This window comes from Chiloscyllium plagiosum, unplaced genomic scaffold, assembly GCF_037043375.1.
Source record: "Chiloscyllium plagiosum isolate Xiang-an unplaced genomic scaffold, Cpla_swu_hap1 HiC_scaffold_2, whole genome shotgun sequence".
Taxonomy (NCBI): domain Eukaryota; kingdom Metazoa; phylum Chordata; class Chondrichthyes; order Orectolobiformes; family Hemiscylliidae; genus Chiloscyllium; species Chiloscyllium plagiosum.
Window position 1 is genome coordinate 40,865,359 of NW_028270140.1, and position 23,780 is coordinate 40,889,138.

General features: G+C 42.0%; 1 protein-coding gene across 1 annotated transcript in view; it reads right to left on the bottom strand.

Moving 5' to 3' along the window:
* Nucleotides 1-17,248: 17,248 nt before the first annotated feature.
* LOC122562539 (leucine-rich repeat and immunoglobulin-like domain-containing nogo receptor-interacting protein 2) overlaps nucleotides 17,249-23,780 on the bottom strand; it is a 740,273-nt gene continuing 733,741 nt past the window's right edge. The window contains exon 6 of the transcript XR_015760131.1: nucleotides 17,249-18,245. The gene's annotated coding sequence lies outside the window, so the exon portion shown is untranslated. The remainder of the gene's footprint in view (nucleotides 18,246-23,780) is intronic.

Genomic DNA, 23,780 nt, shown 5'->3' on the forward strand with positions numbered 1-23,780 from the left:
CACAATTTAAAGCCTGCTAAACGTGAAGGTAGCACATTATTCCTACTGCTCATTGTCTGTTAGCCAATCCTTAATACATACTAGGATTTATCATCCATACTACAAGCTTTATCTTTACTAAATAATTTCTTATCAGGGATCTTATCAAAAACTTTCTGAAAATCCAAATGTACTACATCCATCAATATTGTCAATTGTCATAACAGCCTCAAAAAACTCCAACATGTCTGTCAAACACAATTTTCCATTCATAATTCCATGCAGAATATGTATAATCAGACCATTTTTAGCTTGGTTTCCATTCATCGTGAACTTTATGATAGATTCTAGCATTCTTCCTACTACAGATATGAGACTGGTGGGGTTGTAGTGCCCTTTTTCTTCTCTTGCTCCTTTCTTAACCAACGAGATGACATGTGCAAACTTCCAATCTGCGGGGGTCATTCCAGGACCTGTGGAAGTTTGGAAGATAATTACCTAATGCAGCAGCTTTCTCTATAGCCTGGTCTGTCTGACTGGCAGCAGTAGGGCAAAATGGCATTTTTAGGAAGATGGATGCTATCTTCTTGTGAAAAGACAGTTAGTTAATGTCCTACAGTTGCCACCTCCCTAAGTCAGCACCTCAACAATTTTCATTATCATAAGGAGGACAGGTTTATTGGAATTAAATAAGACACGTTCCGAACTGCATCCCATAGCTATGATGGCAGCTGTCTGCTCTCTAATGGCTACAAACTGCACTGACAGGATTTCAGTATGAGCTTCCATTAGAATGTACAACCAAGGAGTAATAATAGGCCATTTGGCCCCTTAAGCCTGCTCCACCATTTAAAAAAAGGATCATGACTGATTTCATTGTAACTTCAAACGCCCGTTCCCACCTACTGATAACACTTCACTACCTTGCATTCCAAGAATTTATCCACTACTGCCTTAAAAATCTTCAGATATATTCAAATATTAAAATATTTGCTTTCACTGCTTTTTGTGAAACAGAGTTTCAAAGAATTTTGTCAGAAAATGAATTATCTCTGTTTAAATTGGAGACATCTTATTTTTAAACGGGGAATCGCTAATTTTAGATTCTTTCATATGTGGAAACATCCTCTTTACCAGTATCCTGTCAAGATCAATGTTCCCTGTGAGAGGAACTGTACAGTTGCTGATAGGTTCGGTGCACACTGATCAACATGTCAATGCCTCGGTTTCTGCAAGCTGCTGATATGCATCGACTTTGAAGGTCCGCACAGCAGAGAAAAGAAAATCAAGGAAACTTTAATTAAGGCTCCTCATGATCTTATATTTTTCAATCAAGTCACCTCTAAATTTCAGTGGATACAAGCCTAGCCTGTCCAATCTGTTCATGTAAGACAACCTTCAATATTTCAGATATTGGTCTGGTAAACTTCACTGAACTGCTTCAAACTCATTAGGGATGGAAGATACGGTTTTCAAATTTGCTGGTGTCACACAAAAATATGTAATACTTTAAATTGTGAAGAGGGAATAAGGAGGCTACATAGAAATATAGATGGGTTAAGTGAGTGGGCAAATAGAGCATAATGAGTGAAAATGTTAAGTTGCCCACTTTAGCAGGAAAAAATGACAAGGAAACACATTATCTAAATGGTGAGAGATTGTCGTGATGAGATCCAAAGGTATCAGGTGTCCTCATGTATTAGTTGCAAAGGCTACTATGTAGATATAATAAGTAATTAGGAAATCTAAAATGGCATAGTAGTCAAAATACCAAAGTAGGAAAGCTTCAGTTATATAAGGCATTGTTGAGATTGCATCTGAAGTACAGTGAACAGTTTTGTCCACCTTATTTAAGGAAGGAAGCCTTCATCCAAACCATTTATGTGTATTTTTTAATGGTTGAGTTTCCAGCATTAATCCCTGTGGAACATCACTCATTACATGCTGGGGAAAAAATCCATTTCTGTCCATTTCCTGCTTCCTGCTAGCTAGCCATCTATCCATGTCAATGTATCACTCCCTATGCCATGAAATTTACGATCCACAATAACCTTTGATATTAGACTTTATCAAATGCCTTCTGGGCATCTAGTTGGAATGCACCTATCTATAGTATATATACCTTCCACAAAAAAACTCCAACACAATATTGACTCGACACAATTGCCTTGAATTTATCTAACTCCCCTGTAATTACTTCTTTAATAATAGCTTCTAACATTTTTGTGTGTGGCAGATGTTAAGCTAACTGGACTGTTGATTCCTACTTTCTACCTCCTTTTCTGAAAGAAGAGTTACATTTGCCATTTTCCAACACAATGGAACGTTTTGAAAATTAAGACCAATGCACCAACTATCTCCCTAGTTATATTGTCTTCAAGGGCACTAGATTGAAGTCCATCAGGAACTGGGCACTTGTCTGCTAACAGCTTCAACAATTTGCTCAACTCCACCTTTCTGAATTCCTGCCTTCTTGATTTATAACTACTTCTAGGATAGTACTTGCCTTCTCTATACTAAAGATTGATGCAAAATACCTGTTCAATTCATCTGCCAACTCTTATTTACCATTGCTAATTTTCCAAACTACTTTCCTATAGCACTAAAAATCACTGAATAATCATTTTATTTGTTTAAATATTCACTAACTAATTTTATATTTTTGAAAATCTTTCTCTTGCATTATAATTTTTCCAAATTCATTAATTTTTTTTAAAGTTCTGTCTAATTTGCAAACCTGCCACCTGTCTTATTAGAATTCTATGCCTTTTTCTTTAAGTTTGATATTGTCTTTAACATTTCCAAGTAAACACGGATGGTGGGTCTGTCACTTGAAAATTTTCACATTCGATGTAGCTGTAGTGTGCATTTTAAGATATCATTCCAAGATATCACCTAAAATGCCTGTCAGTATATTTCCATTGAACAATCCTTTAACCTAGTTTTACAATTCACGTTAGACAGTTCTGCTTTCATGCTCTCTTAATTGTCCTTAAGTTTAAAAATTATAATTTCAGACCTGCTTCTCATTCCTTCAAACTGAATGTAAAATTTGTTCATATTATGGTTGCTGCTACCTCGGGGTGCCTTCACTATAAGATGATTAATGAACCCCTCTCATTGCACAATGAGGTCAATTATAGCCTGCTATCTGGTTGATTCCAGGACATATTTTTCTAAGTAGCTGTCTAAGACTCTCTATGAATTGCTCATCAAGGCTCCCTTTGTCCATCTGACATTTCCATTCAGTACTTGAACCAAAATCTCCCAAGATTATTACTGTACTTTTCTGATCTAGCTCTTATTATTTCTTCCTTTGTGTCCAATTTTTACAATTACTATTCAAGGCCTCGACTCCAGTCCCTTAAGCAATTTTTACCTTTACTTTTATCATTTCACATCTCTGTGCAAACTGCTTTCACATTCTTTAACACAAGCCATCCCCCTATATTGTGCTAATACCATTATTAACTAACAGAGCCACTTGTTCACCTTTTTCTACTTTCCTATCATTTGTAAGTGTCCTTCAAGGTTTTGATGGCATCCATTTTGATCTCCAGTGATGCCTCTAATGGCTACTAGATATTACATATTTATTTCTATTTGTGTTCTCAATTCATGTTTTGTTTTGTATGCCATGCAACATTAGATATAGAATCTTTAGTTATATTATTTTGTTCTTTCTGTATCTTCTAACTTTTTAAATTATTTACTCTTGCATTATGTGTTCTCTGTCTCTTTTGTCATGATCTGTTTATCATTTTCCATGTTAATACATTTCCACTTTGCCTTGCCTCTACTTTTTGATTTCCACATTTTCCCAAATTTGATCTTTGCCGCCATTATTTAGTTTTAAGTAATCTTTACTTTTTATTTGTGTAGTTTGCAAGAACACTAGCCCCACTAGGTCCAGGTGGAGACTGTACCAACAGTACAGATCCTGCTTTCCCTAATACTGGAATTCACATATACCACACTACACTTGCATTTCTAAGCAATGACCATATCCAACAAGAGGATCTAACCATGTCCTCTTGGCTTTCAATGTCATTACCATTGATGAATCTCCCATTACCAACATCCAGGGGTAACTATTGACCGGAAACTGAATTGGACTAGCTATAGAAATTCTATGGCTACAAGAGGTCAGAGGTTAGAATCCTAAAATGAGTAACTCAACTCCTGACTCCCCAAAATCTGTTCGTCATCTACAAGGCACAAGTCGGGAGTGTTACGGAATACTGCACATTTGCCTGAATGAGCTCAGCTCCAACACTACTCAAGATACTTGACACAATCTAGGACAAAGCAGCCTACCTGATTGGCAACACAATCCACAATCACTCACCCCCTCCATGACTATGCTCAGTAGCAGCATTGCATACTATGTACCAGGATGCATTGCAGAAATTCACCAAGGGTTCTTTGACAATATCTTCCAGGTTGCATCCATAAATTCTCGAAGGGTAGGGCAACAGTTGTGTGGAATACCACTGCCTGCAAAATTCCCTCAAAATATATTACTGTTTTGTCAGTGTCATTGGGTCACAATCCTGGAACTCCATCCTTATTGGCATTTGTCCTGGGCCAATTGGACTGGGCCAGTGTTTCAAGATGGCAGCTCATCACAACCTTAGAGGCAACTAAAGATGGACAATAAATGCTAGCCCAGCCAGTAATGCCAAACATTCATACCATGTTGAATAAATTATGATAGCCCTACTGCTTGTTGCTATACTATTTTGAATCTTAGGAATAGAATACACCTTAATCACTTAAAATATGCTTACCAAACAACTAGCCTCATTCCCCACAGCTGATTAAAAACCAATTCTTTTAAACTGAAAAATAAATTAAAAGCAAAAGCAAAAACAAGCGAGTATACCCTCTTTTCCTTGCTGTTCAAATCCCAGCACTTTCTTCCGATAATTTGTTCAAGTGGGAGTACAGGAGAGTAGAGTAACTTTTGAGCAGAATTTATTTGTCATTTCTACCATATACAATTGATACAGTAAAAACGAGACCGTGATCCTCCAGAACAGAGGGAGCTACATGGACAGGACAAACTACACAATCACACACAGCATAGAGTGCATAAGAAGTGCAAAACATTCAAGTTACAGTGTAACAGAAGAATGATGAATAATAGGCATTTTTATAAAAGCAATTCGAAGTCGAGCAAAGAATTTCAGATGGGAAAGAGTCTGATCATACTGTGTTAAGGAGCCTGTGTTAAGACACTATGTTAAGTTGCACCAAGTCATATTAAGCCCAACTGCTTCACACTTGGAGATAGTTAGCATATAGCTAATATTTTTAGAGCTAAACTGTAGGCTTCACTGTCAACTACAAACAAAATCAGTTTTGTAGAAAAGGATTTAGACTCTCTTAACCACTAATTGCCAGAATTCAGACCTCCCCTCACTCACTTCTCTGGGTGTTACTGGCTGGTAATCTCAGGATCCTCCACTCATTTGTTTCTTTAGGAGTTGCTAACTGCCTGTTTCATGGTCCACCACTCTCTTTCTCTCTCCATGTATTGCTGGCTGCCTATCCCGGTGTTACTCTATGGCCAGTTCCTGCTTATACTACAGTAGAATCCGTGACATCAGCATCCGATGCTATATAATGGTTTGAATGGGACATGCTCAAACAGAGTTGGTCAGAAATGATGGAGAAAACACTGTTTAGTTATTTGATTCTTCCACGTTCCTCAACATTGAGCACAGGAATTCTGGCAGTTTTCCCAATGCATCAGCACTCTTTTGTGGTCTGCTGTATCAAAGCCCTCAGCAGTGGAATACATGTGCAAACTTCTTTTGCCACAAGCTGGTAGCTGCAATATCCTTGCCCCTAGCACTAACCAATGTGTACCTAGTGTCTCACCACCTGCAGATCAATGATCTATGCTCTCCTTTAAGATAGGAGGAACAGTGGCATAGGGATAATGTCATGAATAAGTAATCTGGATGCCTATGAAAGCTGTATTGGTCTTGAATTCAAATGACAGCTGGTGGAATTGAAATTTAATTAGTAAATCGGTAACTGAAAAACAGTGATGGTGACTGGGACAATCTCGTTCACTAAAGCCATTTAGAGGAGAACTATATGTGACTCTAGGTCCACAACAATGGTTAAATATCCATTCCACACCCAGCAAACCACTCAGCTCAGATGCAGTTAACGACAAGAAACAGATCCTGTCAGTGATACCAACAGCCCATAAAAGAATGATGCTTAGTTTTTACCAGCACCATCTACTTTCCTTTCCCAAAGTGGCAGGTCATGTTGTAATATTATGATATCTGAAAGGACAAAATACCATAAGGAGAAATGGAGGGGAGAAAGAGCAGATTACATCATGTGTAGCTTGTGAAACTGAAAAGTGTGTGACTGGATGGGAAAGTGAGATATGCGAAGGAGAATTAGGCAAGGAGGATATGATTTTCTTTGATAATCACAGCCTCATTGCTGGACACAGTCTCATCAAAGAATGTCCCAATAAAGGTTAGCACTGTCTCCTCTATGGGTGCCGGGGCATGCAGGTGCCCTTTCTTGTCGGGTTGTCATTCTTCCTGCTGTTTGCAAGAAAGAGAGAAGTGTCAGTGAGCGTGATGACATTTGGTTGAGGGGTATGCTTATCATTTTTGGACAGCAAACAGAGTGATATGTGGGTGTGATATTTACAACAGTGATGAGTGTGTGAGGATGCAGTGAAATATTGAATGAGGGCTGATAGGGTTTGTTAGTAGATGAGTGACCAGGCATGGTGGTTTGAATAGTGACTGAGAATACTAGCGCAGATATTTAAAAATACATTCACTGGCCTTGACCAATCCACTGAGCTCACTGAGTTTCTTCCTGTGCTGCATTTAGTTCCTCATGATTGATTCTCGGCATTGGCTTCTCCAGCTATCTGACTTTTCAATCATGTCAGAAGGGCCTCATTCCTCTCATGCAGCTCCAAGGCATCTCTCCACCTTTCCACCATCTCCACAAAAAATACCCTGTACAACAAACTGAAAAACATGGAACCTCTTCTTTCTTCTTTTGCACCACTCCTCATTTTATTTTTAACTTTTGTGGTATAGTTTTGCATGACTTATTGCAGAGATGTACTGGATGGAACATCTAATTAAATCCTGGATTTTAGGTATTACTTATTCTCGAAAGATTGTTTTGATCTTCTCATTGAACAACATGACTCTTTGATATTTTATTTGGTGCAGTTTTCAATGTTGTGGAGTAGTCTGTAATTACTTTATGGTTAAAAGTCATGGTATTGTAACCAGATGGATGTGTTTGACATTTTAATCAACTAAACCTTTTGTTTTCTGATAGCTATTTATGGAATTATCCTTTTAAACCAGACCAAAAGAACATTACATTAGGAGGTGTTATAACATCAATTGAAGCTTACTAAGAGTGACTGAAGCACAACACTTCAAATTTCTATTCACTATGTAGCATTGATTGCACTGCAATACAAATGAAAATAACAGGTATGAAGCAATTCCCAATATTCAACACAAAATTTAATTCTAAAAACTATAATTTTGATAAAGAAAGACCACACCCAATATTTACCCCTCAACCCAACATTACTCAAGAAAGACTACTAGATCGCTATTCCATTGCTTTATTGCAGAGGGGATTTTAGGGACATTGGGGGTGGGGAGCTCAGGGTTTTAAGGTTCGATTTGTATTATTAATCAGGAAGTGTATTTGGTCTTACCCTTTCAAACAATTTTAGGTAATTATTTTTTTAAGAAAATAATAGAATTGTATGAAATCTGCAGCTCTCAGAGTAAGGTGGTGAGATCTTCCTATGCCCTAAGTGACATGGGCTAGCTGAAATCTAGAAGAATTGTGAGAAGAATTGAAGAGAGTTTGCTCAATGTTAAGACTGACAAGTTGTGTTTTTCCAAATAAGTTCTGGGTGTCGAGATCAGGATCTCATTAGTGAGCAGCAAGAAGCCTACGGAAGGGTATTACCACTCATTGTCATCCTCATTATTACTTAAACTCACCATATTAAGATGCACTCTTCTATTGCACCATCTACCAATAGAAATTAGAAATTGAGAAAGCCCAGCATTGATTCCAGAATAGGTATTTGACGGCTCTAGTTTGCTGCTTGCTTCTGTGGATTTCTACAATGGACATCTAACTCCAACATCCCAGCATACACCCCATAGCAATAGCTACATGCACCCATGCCCATCCATCTTGGAATCTGACACATGCCAGAAACTCTGCATCATCATGGTTCCTCTCTGGTCCACTGACAGTAGCATTCTGCCCTTCAATAATGCTCTCTGGAGCATACTGGCAATGATCATTGGAATGCTGCTGCAAGGACACTTTGCATGCAGGATTGGGCACCCAGCCGATGACTGAATCAGGTTTGGTCTCTGAGTTCACTCACGTGTCACCTACCTGAATGCTCACAGCATCCTCAGCCAGACCTTAAAAGTTTGCAGAATGCCTGCTTTGCCTTGCAGTTTAGCATAAAGCCAGACATCTTGTCATATGTTCAGCAGTCATCAATCAAAGATTGGACATATTGTAAAGCATCCCAATGCCAATCTCATATACGCTCAATATGCCAGTGATGAGCACACTGCATGTGCAGTCAGTCAATGCGATGTTTCAAATCTAAGGGAAGTCAGCCAAATCCAGGAAGACACTCTTTAGTCAGTGGGTCTTAACAAGGGCAGTTCAGGGGTTTGAGCATAGTCAGGATTATAGTTAGGGTCAGGATATCTGTATCTTGACAGTCCGGGAGTATATAAATACTGTATCTTTTCATTTTTTTCCCCATTTTTGATTGTGGGCTGAAATGAGAACAGGACTGTTACAAAAGCCAAGAATTGTTGAAAGAATTGCGATAGCTTTTAAAAATAAGTTACTCAGCGTTTGTTTTAAGTGCTGTTTACACAGCTGCTTGTACAAGCAGTAGTGGAAGTCCAGTTACAGATGAGCTGGAGCCAAGGGTGTGTACAAATGGGGATTCAGCCAGCAAACAATAATTATTTATCAATGGACTTGTGTCTGGTTATTGATGACAATGGCCTCTGCCTTCCAACAACCATGTGATTAACACACACGTAGCTAAACAGGTTCAGTACGTGAGTGTTTTGGAGCAAACTTGGATTTCTGAGCGAGCAAGAGCTGTCTCTATTTTCTGCAGTAAAGGCCAACTTAAGCCTGAAGAAAGCCAATTTATTTTACACGCCTAAAGTGCGGTAAGCTGTGATTCTAAACCAGTAGGTCAGAGATTTTAATATTGCCAACCAGCTATCCTGTATAGTCTGCAAGTGAGTGAAATACCTAGAGAAGGAGAATCTGCAGGCAAGCCAAAAGAACTATCCCAGCAAACTCTGTGAACAGTGATCATTGAATTTCCTTCCTGTCATTCCTCCATTTTTAAGTTGGGAGAGAGGGGAGACTGTATAGGAAAAAAGATCATGCGGGTGGGAGGTCTTTGACACTGTGCAGCACCCTCACGTATATGGAAGGAAGGGGTGTGGAAATAGTGTAGGACCAGATATAGATGCTTACTTGATTTGCCTGGCACTGTGGTTATAAAGTGGGCAGACAAAAACTGCAATAAATAGTTTAGGTAGAAACTTGGAGGAAGTATGAAGACCAGGGAGCGATACCAGTGAGGGAACCCCAGAAATGCCTATGATGCCATAACATTGATTGTCTACCTGGAAATAAGGAGCTTAGTGACCAGCGTCATAGGAACCTGTGATTTACCCATTGCCTGGATGTGGTGTAGGAGCTGCTCATTTCACACTTTGGACCATGAAACACCCAGTAACATGAAGAATGGGTGGCCTCTGTAGCTTTAATGTTGCAGTTGCAGCTCCTCACAGACTTGCACACATCAATGACTGCAAAAACAGAATGTATTTTTACAAAGTTGGGACTTCACTTATAGTTATATTTCACCTATGCCATTTCTGTGCCTTTAGAAGGTGATCATTGTTTTTACCTCCTATTAGGGCTCAGTGCAGTCCTGGGGTTCACAGCTGGGGAGGATGGAGTGTGGAACCCGTTGGTTCTGGGGTTTTGGTTGGGTAACCCTGGGGGCATTTTTATTTTGAAGGTGCAGACATGCTGAGTCTGTCCTGATGTAGGTTAGTTGTTTTCACTGGTTTGGGAGCCTGGAAACAGGGGGGGAAATTAAAATATAAGGGCATTGTCATTTATCTCTAAGAGGAGGAGAAATGTCTTTTTGCTCAGAAGGTCATGAAACTTTTGAATTCTCTATCACAGAAAGCTATGGAACCCCAGACTGTCAGCATGTTTAAGGTTGAGATTGATTACCAATGGTGCCCGGGGATGGCTAAAGGACATTGAAGTGTTTGATCAGCCATGATCATATTGAATGGCTGGGCAAATTCAATGGACAGAATAATCTATCCCTGTTCTTATGTTCTACTCCAAGGTGAGTGCATCTTCCCTGGCATGACATCCCACAGGATTGAGGAGGGTAGGAAGGGTGGAGTGCAAAGTCTCAGATACCTCTGAAGTATTCTGGGAGGAGACTTCTTGATGCTTCTGTATGGTTCCATCTCTGGTTGGGTGCTTCTGGCACTATCCTGTTTCGTTGTGAAAAAAGGGTATAGGCAGTAAGGTCAGGGTCCCTCATCCACTCGTCACCTTGCTGTTGGCACTGTGTATGAATGGTTAGAGTCATGGAGTGTTGGTCTGTGTACATAATCAGCAAATCCCAGTGTGCTGGACCTGACTCTGTACTGCCTGTGGTAGACAGGCAGGAGGCTGGAAGAATAAGCAAGCCAGGCAGCATCAGGAGGTGGATAAGTCAATGTTTTGAGTGTAGCCCATGGTTGAACAGGTACCTGGTTTCTGATAATTCTCAGAGTGCCAGCAATCTAGGGCATTTCATCTCAACTAGTTGTGGAAATGGGGCAGTGTTGGTGCTCCTAACCGTAATCTAGAGAAAATACTGATGGAGGTGTCAGGATCTAAGTTGGCGGCGGAGGTGGTGGTGGGGAGGCGTTGTAGGAAGTGGTCTCACCATAGCTCTTCTAAGGCATCATGCTGTCTTCCTCTGAAGTGAGCAAAGATATGTCTTGCAGGGCAGGCCTCTTCACATTGGCTACTGTGAACATGTCAGCAAGACCTGCAGAAGACGGTGGGCGGCACGGTGGCACAGTGGTTAGCACTGCTGCCTCACAGTGCCAGAGACCCGGGTTCAATTCCCGCCTCAGGTGACTGACTGTGTGGTGTTTGCACGTTCTCCCCGTGTCCGGGTGCTCCGGTTTCCTCCCACAGTCCAAAGATGTGCAGGTTAGGTAAATTGGCCATGCTAAATTGCCCATAGTGTTAGGTAAGGGGTAAATGTAGGGGTATGGGTGGGTTGCACTTCGGCGGGGCGGTGTGGACTTGTTGGGCTGAAAGGCCTGTTTCCACACTGTAAGTAATCTAATCTAATCAAAAGACAAGAGAGAAGAGTAAGAAGTTGTGGCATGTTAGCATTAAATGCTTAGTGGGGATAATAGGAGGGGTGCACAACAATGAACAGTGTTTCTAATTTGGTTGCAGTGCCATGAAGGTTTGCACGTCCTCACATGAACGGTTCTAGTCTTTGTCAGCCAGGGCCAGGATCATCTCCTTGTTGGGGTGAGGAGATGAATATGTGGCAGCTCACCAGAGTCCTGGCCCTTTCAGCACTGTTATAGTCAGCTTTGTCCTGGAAGAGGAGAAAGGGAGATCGAATGAAATGAAAGCAGGTGGCACAGCTGTTAGTGCTTGTGTAGATGGGGTAAAGGTGGTGAGGTGAGTAGAGTTTGAGGAGACTGTTAAGTGAGTGTGTGCACGCATGACCTTGGTCAGGTATATGTGAGATAGAGTGAGTGTGAAGTAGCAGAGAGATAATGGTGGCATTTACCCACAGAAGAGAAGGTGATTCACTTCTACACTGTACAGCTGGGTGTATCTCTCGACCATGGAGACCACAATGACTTTGTTGATGACCTTGGACTAGTCTGGCAGAGTCTGGGGTGTGACTTCCCTTGGCAGTCCTCTGGGAAGAGGATAGCTCCTTTCAGTACCATTCTGTGCATCAGGCCTTTGATAGCCAAGCAGTTTGCCAATTTCTTCACTAGACTTGGAAATGTACAGGGAAATTCAAGACTGCTAGTGCTTGTCTGGCTGTGCAATGGCCTTTTGATATGGTGCCAGCACCAGGATGCCAATGATAAGTAAGAGAGTGGTAGAATTGGGCTAGCATCAGATGGAAGGGACACAATGGAAGCTTGGTAAGTAGTTAATGAAGTGAGTTTGAGGTAAAAGCATGAGAAAACTCTCATGGACAGATTCCCACCATAAGACCCCAAATAAAACCTGCCAAAATATGTAAATCTACAGCTGGAGTGTTCTTGTGAGGGTCCTTGGGAGCAGGAGAATGGCCTTTCAGGTATTCAAACTTCCCAAGGTCATGGGATTTCCCATGGACTTCGTGCAAGGGATCCTGACATGTATCTCTGGATATCTGGAGACCAGAAGATCTAATCCATTACATTGTCATAGTGGCATAAGACATATCAGCTAGAGTTGGCCATTAGCCCTTTTCAATCCTGTTCTGCTATGTGACAAAATTCCATCACACACCTGACCTGTAGCTTATAAAACAGTAGACATGAGAGGAGGGTTTCAGATTGAGTTACTTGTTACAGAATTCGGAGCCTCTAAACAACTCTTATAAACACAATATTTCTTTTGCAATGTTCAGTTCAGTTTTGTGATGCATACATGGAATGAGCTGCCAGAGGAAGTGGTGGAGGCTGGTTCAATTACAACCTTTAAAAGGCATCTGGATGGGTATATGAATAGGAAAGGTTTAGGGGATATGGATCAAGTGTTGTCAAGTGAGACTAGATTAGATTAGGTTATCTGGTTGGCATGGGTGAGTTGGATCAATGCTGGACATGCTGTTTCCATGCTGGACATCTCTATGACTTTATGACTCTCGTCAATGGTAAACCTCTTTTGAAGATTCAGTGAGAGTCTTTCCCTTGAATGTCAAGAAACAATGATTGATTTTCTTTTGTTGGAGATGGTTATTGCCTGCACTTGTGGAATTAGCATGCATGTAACTTGCCAATTCTCAGCTCAAACTTGGATATTACCTATGCCTTGCTGCATCTGAGGAGTTGCGAATGGCACTGAATGTTGTGTATTCATTGGTGAACATTCCCACTTGTGATGGAGGAAATGTCTTTGCTGATGCAGAAGACATGTGGGCTGAGGACACGATCCTGAGGGACTCCTTCAGAGAAGAGAATAATAATTTTAAAGCAATATTTCCTCAGTTTTTGAAATTAAAAGTTCTTAAGTGAAGGGTAGTTCTCATCCTAACTATTTGAATCCTTCAAATCAGGCTTAATTCCTAATGGATTTGAGAGTTAAGTTTGTAATCAGTCAACCTGCAATGTTTTATGGAAGAATATTCCAGATCTTGCAATGGGAAGACAGCCATTGCTGAAGCGTAAATTTGAATTTATCATTGGGACTATTTGGAAGCCCAAATTATAGCTGACTTTGTGAAAAGTTCTCAGGAAGTTGAAACTTCTGGTGGGAAATTATTCCCACTATTTGGCAGTCTCCAAAATATTCCAAACTCTAAGTTTCAGTTGCAGACCTTGAAGGTTCAGAGAGACTTTGTGCGTCAGTCAGGAAAAGTTAGATAGTTTAAAGCCTGATCTAACTCCTAGCTGGTTATAAACTGAACACCCTCCAACTCACCAGTGATTCCCTCCCATCCAGATAACCAGATTCCCAACCCCCAGACATGAACCGATTCCCCCCTTCAACGTACAGACATTCAATTCTTTCTAGCTGAGCAGGAAACCCCTCCCAAGTACACCTCTTGCCCAGTCTAACCAGATCCAAAGTACCCTGAACAGCACCCCCAAATTAGTGTCTGAGTACAACAGACCTGACCATCAGCCAATGCCACCTGCCTCACACCTAAATACATCTGACAGCCTTATGAATCCCAACAGAACCTTCGAGGAGAAAGTGAGGACTGCAGATGCTGGAAATCAGAGCTGAAAATGTGTTGCTGGAACAGTGCAGCAGGTCAGGCAGCATCCCTTCTGAAAAAGGGCTCATGCCCGAAATGTCGATTCTCCTGCTCCTTGGATGCTGCCTGACCTGCTGCGCTATTCCAGCAACACATTTTCAGCCCCAACAGAACCTTCCCAAGACCCAACATTTTGTCCTCAGAACTTCCCCAAAACCTCCTCAGATTAGATATTCTACTGAGATAACCTCTTGACATAAACTGACAAGATTCATCCACCAGTCCCCACGAACACACGCTCCTGACTGGTCACCCCTTAAACTACCCTAAGCCATCAGTCACTTGTAAAACTCTGTTATCTCACTTTTTAGATTAGAATCAATCTAAACATCAGGTCATAGACAGAGAACTCAGGGGGCTAACACCTTCAACATATTGTCTAGCTATCACCATTGTTAACAGCTAACCCGAGAATGCAACTTTAAAAAAAAAAGGGTTTTGTGATTTACACATGAAAGAAGTGAAACCATCATTGTATTCTAACAGATGAAAGGCTTAACAGACAATCAATTTTTCAATGTATAATTTCAGTTACATCACACTGCAAATTTTTGCTATAAATCCTGTGTTACGATCGAGCCCTCCACAATCACCTGATGAAGGAGCGTCACTCTAAAAGCTAGTGTGCTTCCAATTAAACCTGTTGGACTATATCCTGGTGTTGTGTGATTTTTTACTTTGTACACCCCATTCCAACACTGGCATCTCCAAATCGTAAAATTTTGTGTTTCACTTTAATTCTAAGATTTAGACTAAGTTGATAAAGTCAATTCTAAATATTTGTTAGTCCTGATTAATTATAAGACCTGTGCCATGTCCAACTATGTTTTCAAAGGTTTTATAAAATTCAATAAATTTATCATAACAGGCACAGATGAATAGACGCAGTGGTTTTCAGTTGATCCAATGTGAGACACTGGCTCATTGGACATATCCTTTTTTCTCTTTAGTTGACTGAAGTTCTCCTTCTGTTTTCAATCTTATATTATGTACTGAACTACAAAGTGTCACCGCTTATTAATCCTTGCTAGACACTATCCCCAGAGCATGATCAGAGGCAATTCAAACTTGAATTGGCTTGCTAATTCATGAACAGCACACGATCAATCTCAGATTAGTGAAGCAGTAAGTGCCCAACACATAATTGGCTTCTTGAAAAGTGATGATTATCTAACTGACAGCATCTCTTACCAAATCCTGATTTGTTCCTTGAATTGTCAAATGTCCTTAGAATATTACTCCATGGTGATTTAATACCATCCCAAATTCCCCCAACTGGAACATGTTGGAATACTTGAAAAATCCAAAGTATATCAACCTCCTTTAATGACAAAAACCAGATGTGAATTCACAATAACAACTGTTGTCTGACTCAATTTCAAGCTCAACATATTCATAAACAAATGTGTGTTACATAGACTCATTGAATAATACAGTACGTCAAGTCTATATCAACTAAAATAAGCTACTACCTTTATTAATACCAGTTTTCCGCGTTAAGCCCATTGTCTTGAATGTTATGATTCTTCAATGCTCATCAAGCACTTTTTAAGGTAGTGAGGTTTCATACCACAACTCCCCTCCCTGACAGTGCATTCCGAACTATCCCCAACCTCTGGGCGAAATAACTTTTCCTCAAATCCCCTCTAGACCTTCTGCTTTTCACCTTTCATGTCACAAAATGAACACAGGTTAAAACATGACCGTGTATTCAGGTAAAAAAATACTTTTGAGTTTACATTAGCCTGCACCATAATAACACCCAACAAAACGTACCTCCATAACCTTACTTTTGAACTGGACAATGTGATTTTTCTTCCTGATTGTTGCTAAACAAAGAGATCTTAGAGTGCAAGTTCATAGTTCCTTGAAAGTGGAGATAAAGTGTGGCGTTGGAAAAAGCACAGCAGGTCAGGCAGCATCCGAGGACCAAGAGATTTGACATTTCGAAGAGGACACTTAATCAGGACTGGAGAGGGAAAGAATGCTAAGAAATAAATAGAGGGAGAGGGGTGGGGCTGGGGGAAAGGTTAATGGGATGGCAATAGTGGGATGAAGGTAGGATGTGAATGTGATAGGTCGTTGAGAAGTGTGGAATGGATAGGTGGGAAGGAAGATGACAGGGAGGTCAGGTCAAGAGGGCAGTGCCGAGTTGAATGTTGGAATGGTTCAGGGAACATCTATGGTCTATATGCACCAACCAACCCCACCATTGGATGGCCAACCATTTCAACTCCCCCTCCCACTTTCCCCATGACATTTCTATTCTGGGCCTCTTTCACTGCCTACTCAAGGCCACCTGCAAACTGGAGGAAGAATACCTCATAATCTGCCTCTGGAGCATACAACCACACAGCCTCAACATTGAATTCAGCAGTTTCCAAATCTCCCCATTCTGTCCTAGATCCAACCCTCTGACTTGGCAGCGCCCTCTTGACCTGACCTGTCTGTTCCATTTTCCTTTCTACCTATCCACTCCACCCTTCCCACTAACCCATCACAATCACCTCCTACTTGCATCAACCTATTGCCATCCCACCTACTTTCCGCCCAGCTCCACCTCCCGCCTCCATTTATTCTTCAGCCCCCTTTCCGCTCCCCAGTCCTGATGAAGCATCCTGCCCAAAATGTCGACTCTTCTGCTCCTCAGATGCTGCCAGACCTGCTGTGCTTTTTTCAGCACTGCACATTTTCAACTCTGACTCTCCACTATTTGCAGATCTCACTAGCTCCTTGAAAATGGAGTCCCAGGTAGACAGGATAGTGAAGATTGCCTTTATTGTTCAGTGCATTAAGTATAAGAGTTGGGAGGTCATGTTGCAGCTGTACAGGACATTGGTTGGGTGACTTTTGGAATATTGAGTGCAATTCTCATCTCCCTGCTATAAGAAGGATTTGTGAAACTTGAAAGAATTCAGAAAAGCTTTACAGGGTTGAAGGTTTTGAGCTATAGGGACAGGCTGAATAGACTGGGGATATTTTCCCTGAAGTGTCAGTGGCTGAGGGGTGACCTGATAGACGTTTATAAAATCATGAGGGGAATGGATATGGGGAATAGATAAGGTTTTTTTTTCCCTGGTGTGGGAGAATCCAAAACTAGAGGGCATAGATTAATGTGTACAAAGTTAAAAATCACACAACACCAGGTTATAGTCCAACAGATTTAATTGGAAGCACACTAACTTTTGGAGCGACGCTCCTTCATCAGGTGGTAGGGGAGGGCTCGATCGTAACACACAGAATTTATTGCAAAAATTTACAGTGTGATGTAACTGAAATTATACATTGAAAAATTGATTGTTAAGCCTTTCATCTGCTAGAATAACATGATAGTTTCACTTCTTTCATGCGTAAATCACAAAACCTTTTTTTAACAAAGTTGCATTCTCAGGTTAGCTGTTAACAATGGTGATAGCTGGACAATATGTTGAAGGTGTTAGCCCCCTGTGTTCTCTGTCTATGCCATGATGCTTAGATTGATTCTAATCTAAAAAGTGCGATAACGGAGTTTTACATGAATGCATGCAGTTTTTGAGTAAAGTACAATGTAACCCTGCAAGTACAGATTCACCCCACAAAATATATGTGTGTATGTGGGTCTTTGTCTGTGTGCATGTGTGTGTGTGTGTGTCTGTCTGGGTTGTGGGTTGTGAGTGTGAGAAAGTGTGTGTGTGTAGTGAGTGCAGAGTGTCTTAAGTCTGTGAGGGATGCATATGTGAGTGTGTGTGTCTGTAAGGGTGTGTGGGGGTATCTGTGTGCGCATCTGTGTATATGCGTGTCCGTGTGTATGTGTGTATAGGAGTGCCAGTGTGTGTGTTTGTGTAGGAGTGTCTGTGTGTATGTATAGTGCAATGGTGGTCACCTGTAATGTGACATGAACCCAAGGTCCCAGTTGAGGCCCTCCCTATGGGTTCCGAACTTAGTTATCAGCCTCTGCTCGGCCACATTTCGCAGCTGCCTGTCCCGAAGTCCACCTTGGAGGATGGTCACCTGAAGGTCTGAGGTCGAATTTCCTGGACCACTGAAGTGTTCCCCAACTGGGAGGGAACCCTCCTGTCTGTTGATTGTTGTGCGGTGCCCATTCATCCATTGTCATAGCTTTTGCTCGGTTTCCCCAATGTACCATGCCTCCGGGCATCCTAGCCTGCAATGTATAAGATAGACAACATTGGCTGAGTCATATAAGTACCTGCCATTAATGTGAGAAGGGAACGATTTAAAAGGGATTTAAGGGGCAACTTTTTCACGCAGAATGTGGTGCGTGTATGGAATGAGCTATCAGCGAAAGTGGTGGCGGCTGGTATAATTACAACATTGAAAGGGCATCTGGATGGGTATATGAATAGAAAGGGTTTAGAGGGATTATGGAACAAATACTGGCAAATGGGACTAGATTACTTTAGGATATCTGGTCGGCATGGACGAGTTGGATCGAAAGGTCTGTTTCATACTGTACAACTCTATGAGGAGAAAGTGAGGTCTGCAGATGCTGGAGATCAAAGTTGAAACTTTATTGCTGGAACAGCACAGCAGGTCAGGCAGCATCCAGGGAACAGGAGATTCGACGTTTCGGGCACAGGCCCTTCTTCAGGAATGAGCAGAGAGTGTTCAGCAGGAGAAGATAAAAGGTAGGGAGGAGGGACTTGGAGGAGGGGCGTTGGAAATGTGATAGGTGGAAAGAGGTCAAGGTGAGGGTGATAGGTCGGAGTAGGATGGAGGCGGAGAGGTCAAGAAGAAGACTGCAGGTCAGGAAGGTGGTGCCGGGCTGGAGGGATCCGGCTGAGACAAGGTGGGGGGAGGGGGGATGAAGAAACTGGTGAAGTCTAAGTTCATCCCCTGCGGTTGGAGGGTTCCCAGTCGGAAGATAAGACGCTCCTCCTCCGACCGTCGGGTTGTTGTGTTTTGGCGGTGGATGAGTCCAATGACCTGCATATCCTCGGTGGAGTGGGAGGGGGAGTTGAAATGCTGTGCTACAGGTTGGTTGGGTTGGTTCGTCCGGGTGGCCCAGAGGTGCTCTCTGAATCGCTCCGCAAGTAGGCGGCCTGTTTCCCCAATATAGAGGAGGCCACACCGGCTGCAGCGGATGCAGTAGATGATGTGGGTGGAGGTGCAGGTGAATCTGTGGCAGATATGGAAGTTTCCTTTGGGGCCTTGGAGAGAAGTGAGGGGGGAGGTGTGGGCGCAAGTGTTGCACCTCCTGCGGTTGCAAGGGAAGGTGCCAGGAGTGGAGGTTGGGTCGGTGGGGGGTGTGGATCTGACAAGGGAGTCGCGGAGGGAGTGGTCTCTACGGAAAGCTGATAGGGGAGGGGAGGGAAATATATCCTTGGTGCTGGGGTCTGTTTGGAGGTGGCGGAAGTGACGGCGGATGATGCGCTGTACATGGAGATTGGTGGGGTGGTAGGTGAGGACCTCTGTTTGGAGGTGGCGGAAGTGACGGTGGATGATGCGGGTGGTCCTCACCTACCACCCCACCAATCTCCATGTACAGCGCATCATCCGCCGTCACTTCCGCCACCTCCAAACAGACCCCAGCACCAAGGATATATTTCCCTCCTCTCCCCTATCAGCTTTCCGTAGAGACCACTCCCTCCGCAACTCCCTTGTCAGATCCACACCCCCCACCGACCCAACCTCCACTCCCGGCACCTTCCCTTGCAACCGCAGGAGGTGCAACACTTGCGCCCACACCTCCCCCCTCACTTCTCTCCAAGGCCCCAAAGGAAACTTCCATATCCGCCACAGATTCACCTGCACCTCCACCCACATCATCTACTGCATCCGCTGCAGCCGGTGTGGCCTCCTCTATATTGGGGAAACAGGCCGCCTACTTGCGGAGCGATTCAGAGAGCACCTCTGGGCCACCCGGACGAACCAACCCAACCAACCTGTAGCACAGCATTTCAACTCCCCCTCCCACTCCACCGAGGATATGCAGGTCATTGGACTCATCCACCGCCAAACCACAACAACCCGACGGTCGGAGGAGGAGCGTCTTATCTTCCGACTGGGAACCCTCCAACCGCAGGGGATGAACTTGGACTTCACCAGTTTCTTCATCCCCCCTCCCCCCACCTTGTCTCAGCCGGATCCCTCCAGCCCGGCACCGCCTTCCTGACCTGCAGTCTTCTTCTTGACCTCTCCGCCTCCATCCTACTCCGACCTATCACCCTCACCTTGACCTCTTTCCACCTATCACATTTCCAACGCCCCTCCTCCAAGTCCCTCCTCCCTACCTTTTATCTTCTCCTGCTGAACACTCTCTGCTCATTCCTGAAGAAGGGCCTGTGCCCGAAACGTCGAATCTCCTGTTCCCTGGATGCTGCCTGACCTGCTGTGCTGTTCCAGCAATAAAGTTTCAACTGTACAACTCTATGACAAAGCAGCCTTCTCTCAGTCACTGCCATAGTGACTTTGAAATCATGGATTGCAGTGGCTATTGCTGTAAAAAGAGAGCATGGTTTCAGATGTTGCCTGGGCCAAACTGGACTACTTTAAATCTGTTCCCTCAGGGAATTTAGTCATAAAATTTTCAGAATCATGAGTGGGCAAGATTTTGTCTGAAATTAGTCAGAAATAGATGAAAAGTTTTGGATTTCATTCTCCTGTTCACAACCCTGGGGAAACAACGAGTTCAAATAGTTACATTTTAACAAAGCCATTAAAATTATATATTACCTAGAAATAATAATGGTGCAATCTAGAATATATAAGTATTGTAATATATCTCAATGTTTACACTGGCACTTGGAAGAATTTGAGAGAAGTCTTCAGCATTGTATCTTCATTTAAAATCAGTTGTATTCCTTTTTGAAGAGACTGTCTGAAAATGGCAATGACTGACTAACGTGAATGAGAATGAGCAACAATGTATGAAGCAATTATTTACAATTTGCTATTTCTTTGGTAGTTTGATTCTAATGAAGCATGAACCTTATTGTCTTATGTACATAATAATAAGGCAACATGTCGAAAGACTGAAAGAATTAAAATTTCACAAACTAAAACATTGGGAGTATCAAATATCTTTTGATAATATATTGGACTATGATCTACAAATTTGTGAATAATTTCTTGCCTTTGCTGCACTGTGTTCAAGAAACCATCTTCAAGTAAGTGTGATTCTGATCGCTTTCTATAAAATGTTATTTGTAATGGTCATGGATAAAGCAATTTTGGTCAGGAAATTATGTTTAATCCTAGAAAATATTCTTTTGACCTTAAAAATAAACCTTTGAGGAATAGTCCAATTATTTAGAGGTTTTAATGATTTAAAATAATTGACACAAAGAACCAGGTGCAAAATGAAGAGGTTTATGTTAAAAGCACTGAGTCTAATAGGGCAATGGAATAAGATTTAACAAAGTTATTTTGGGTATTGGATAAATAGCTGTGAAGGAAAAGGTGCAGAATGGTAGAGAAAGAATAAGGAGTGGATAAGTTTGATAGTTAATCCAATGAGCACAATGAATTGAACTACTTCCTTCTGTGCTTCACCAGTCTATGATTTCAGTGAGTTAAAAGGAACTTTGTTTCCAGAAAACATTTTCTTTTCCCCCTTTACAAACATACAACATAATTTAACAGGTTGAATTTTATTGCTTTATTTCTACTGAGCTGTTAATGACAAAAATGTTTAAATTTTTACTTCCAAAATATAAGAATTGACAAACTACGTTGATGATTGAATCAGCCCTTTAAGACTTTAAACGTTTGCAAATTCACTTGTATGACTCAGAAATTCAATCTTTAAAAGCTGATTTGACATCATAACAAAATTGAGTACATTCTGGCATGAGAACTTTAAAGTGAAAGATGAATGAATCTGGCAGAAAAGCTTAGACTTACCATATGTGTGTGAGGGGGTGTGGTGAAAGGCAAATTAAAAAAAAAACCTTGTATTTTCTCTGCTAATGCTCCTTCAAACTGCTGTTATTTTCCTTCTGGTGATCAGCCTGGGCACAATTGTGAATGCAGGGAGGTCGCTGATTCCATGTGAAAGGAACACTTGCTTTGCTATGACCTCAGGACTTCCAAAACAGTTGTAAAACCAATTGTGTTTGAATTGATTGGAAAATGAGGGCCAGGTGGAACTTACTGAGTATGATCCTGATTGGGGTTGTTAACCTAGGCCAATAAGGGAGCGCTGGCTGACAGGAGGGCAGCACAGTGCTTAGTGGTTAGCGCTGGTGCCTCACAGTGCCAGGGACCCGAGTTTGATTCCTGCCTCGGGCGACTGTTGGGGTGGTGTTTGCACATTCTCCCCATGTCTGCATGGGTTTCCTCCGGGTGCTCTGGTTTCCTCCCACAGTCCAAAAATGTGCAGGTCAGGTGAATTAGTTGTGTAAAAATGCCCATAGTGTAAGGTGAATTAATCAGAGTGAAATGGGTCTGGCTAGGTTACTACTTGGAGGGTCAGCGTGGACTTGTTGGGCTAAATGGCCTGTTTCTACACTTGGGAATCCAATTTGATCTAAATCCCTGGGACCTGATCAGTTGTATTCCAGACCTTTGTGGGAAGCTAGAGACGTGATTGCTAAACCCTTTTCTGATATATTAAAAGAAAATAGAAAAGAAAGGAAAAAAAATACACAGGAGTGGGTTGCCAAGAGTGTCTGTGTAATATGTACTGTTTTATTGTTCAGTTTGTTGGACTGTCTGTACGTAATTGTGTTTACTGTTTCCTATTTGATGATATAATGTGGGATTTGAGGTTTGTCTTCGTTTTCCTGTGAACTGGTTGAATGGTGGGGTTTGGGGTCTGGCTTTGCAGCTGCCTTCCCCTATCAATTGCTGTTTCTTGTTTTTGGCTGTTCATGTTAATTGTTTGTTTGTAATTTATACTGATAATAAAATATAAATATAAAAAAAGGAGTATCTGAGATTCTCCTCATTCTAGGGACTCTCTCTGAGCAAGCTAGTCACAGTCTATATACTATATACATGAAAATGAAGGCTTTTTGGTGACGGGATACCGGCCTCATGTGTAGTCATTAAAAGAACTGCTGAAAAGTAGGACTCATTGCAGGCCAATCTAGGCACTGCAACAGTCCCTCACCATCAATGAGATAATAACAAGTAATCAGTTGTTGTCATGTTGATTGAAGGCTGGAAATTGATCAGTTCAACTAGGAAAAGTATCTAGCAGTTCCCTGACCTTCACTGAAATCTTGGTATTACATTCACTAACCAGAACAAATGGGACCTTGCATTCAAAAGGGACACATGCAACAACTTAATGCTCTTCATTTCTGACCAGCACTGTTAGTCTAGACATTATACTAAGTCTCTGGACATGGAGGAGCCAGTGTTTGACTGGGGCGGACAAAGTTCAAAATCAACGAGGCGAAAGTGAGGACTGCAGATGCTGGAGATTAGCGTCAAGATTAGCATGGTGCTGGAAAAGCATAGCAGGTCAGGCAGCATCCGAGGAGCAGGAAAATCGACGTTTTGGGCAGGAGCCCTTCATCAGGAATGCTGATGGAAGGCTCCTGCCCGAAACGTCTATTTTCCTGCTCCTCGGATGCTCTAGTTTTGACTCTAAAGTTAAAAATCACGCAACACCAGGTTATAGTCCAACAGGTTTATTTGGAAGCAGTAGCTTTCGGAGCATTGCTCCTTCATCAGGTGATTGTGGAGCAGGACCATAAGACCTTTGGTCCTGTTCCACAGCTACCTGATG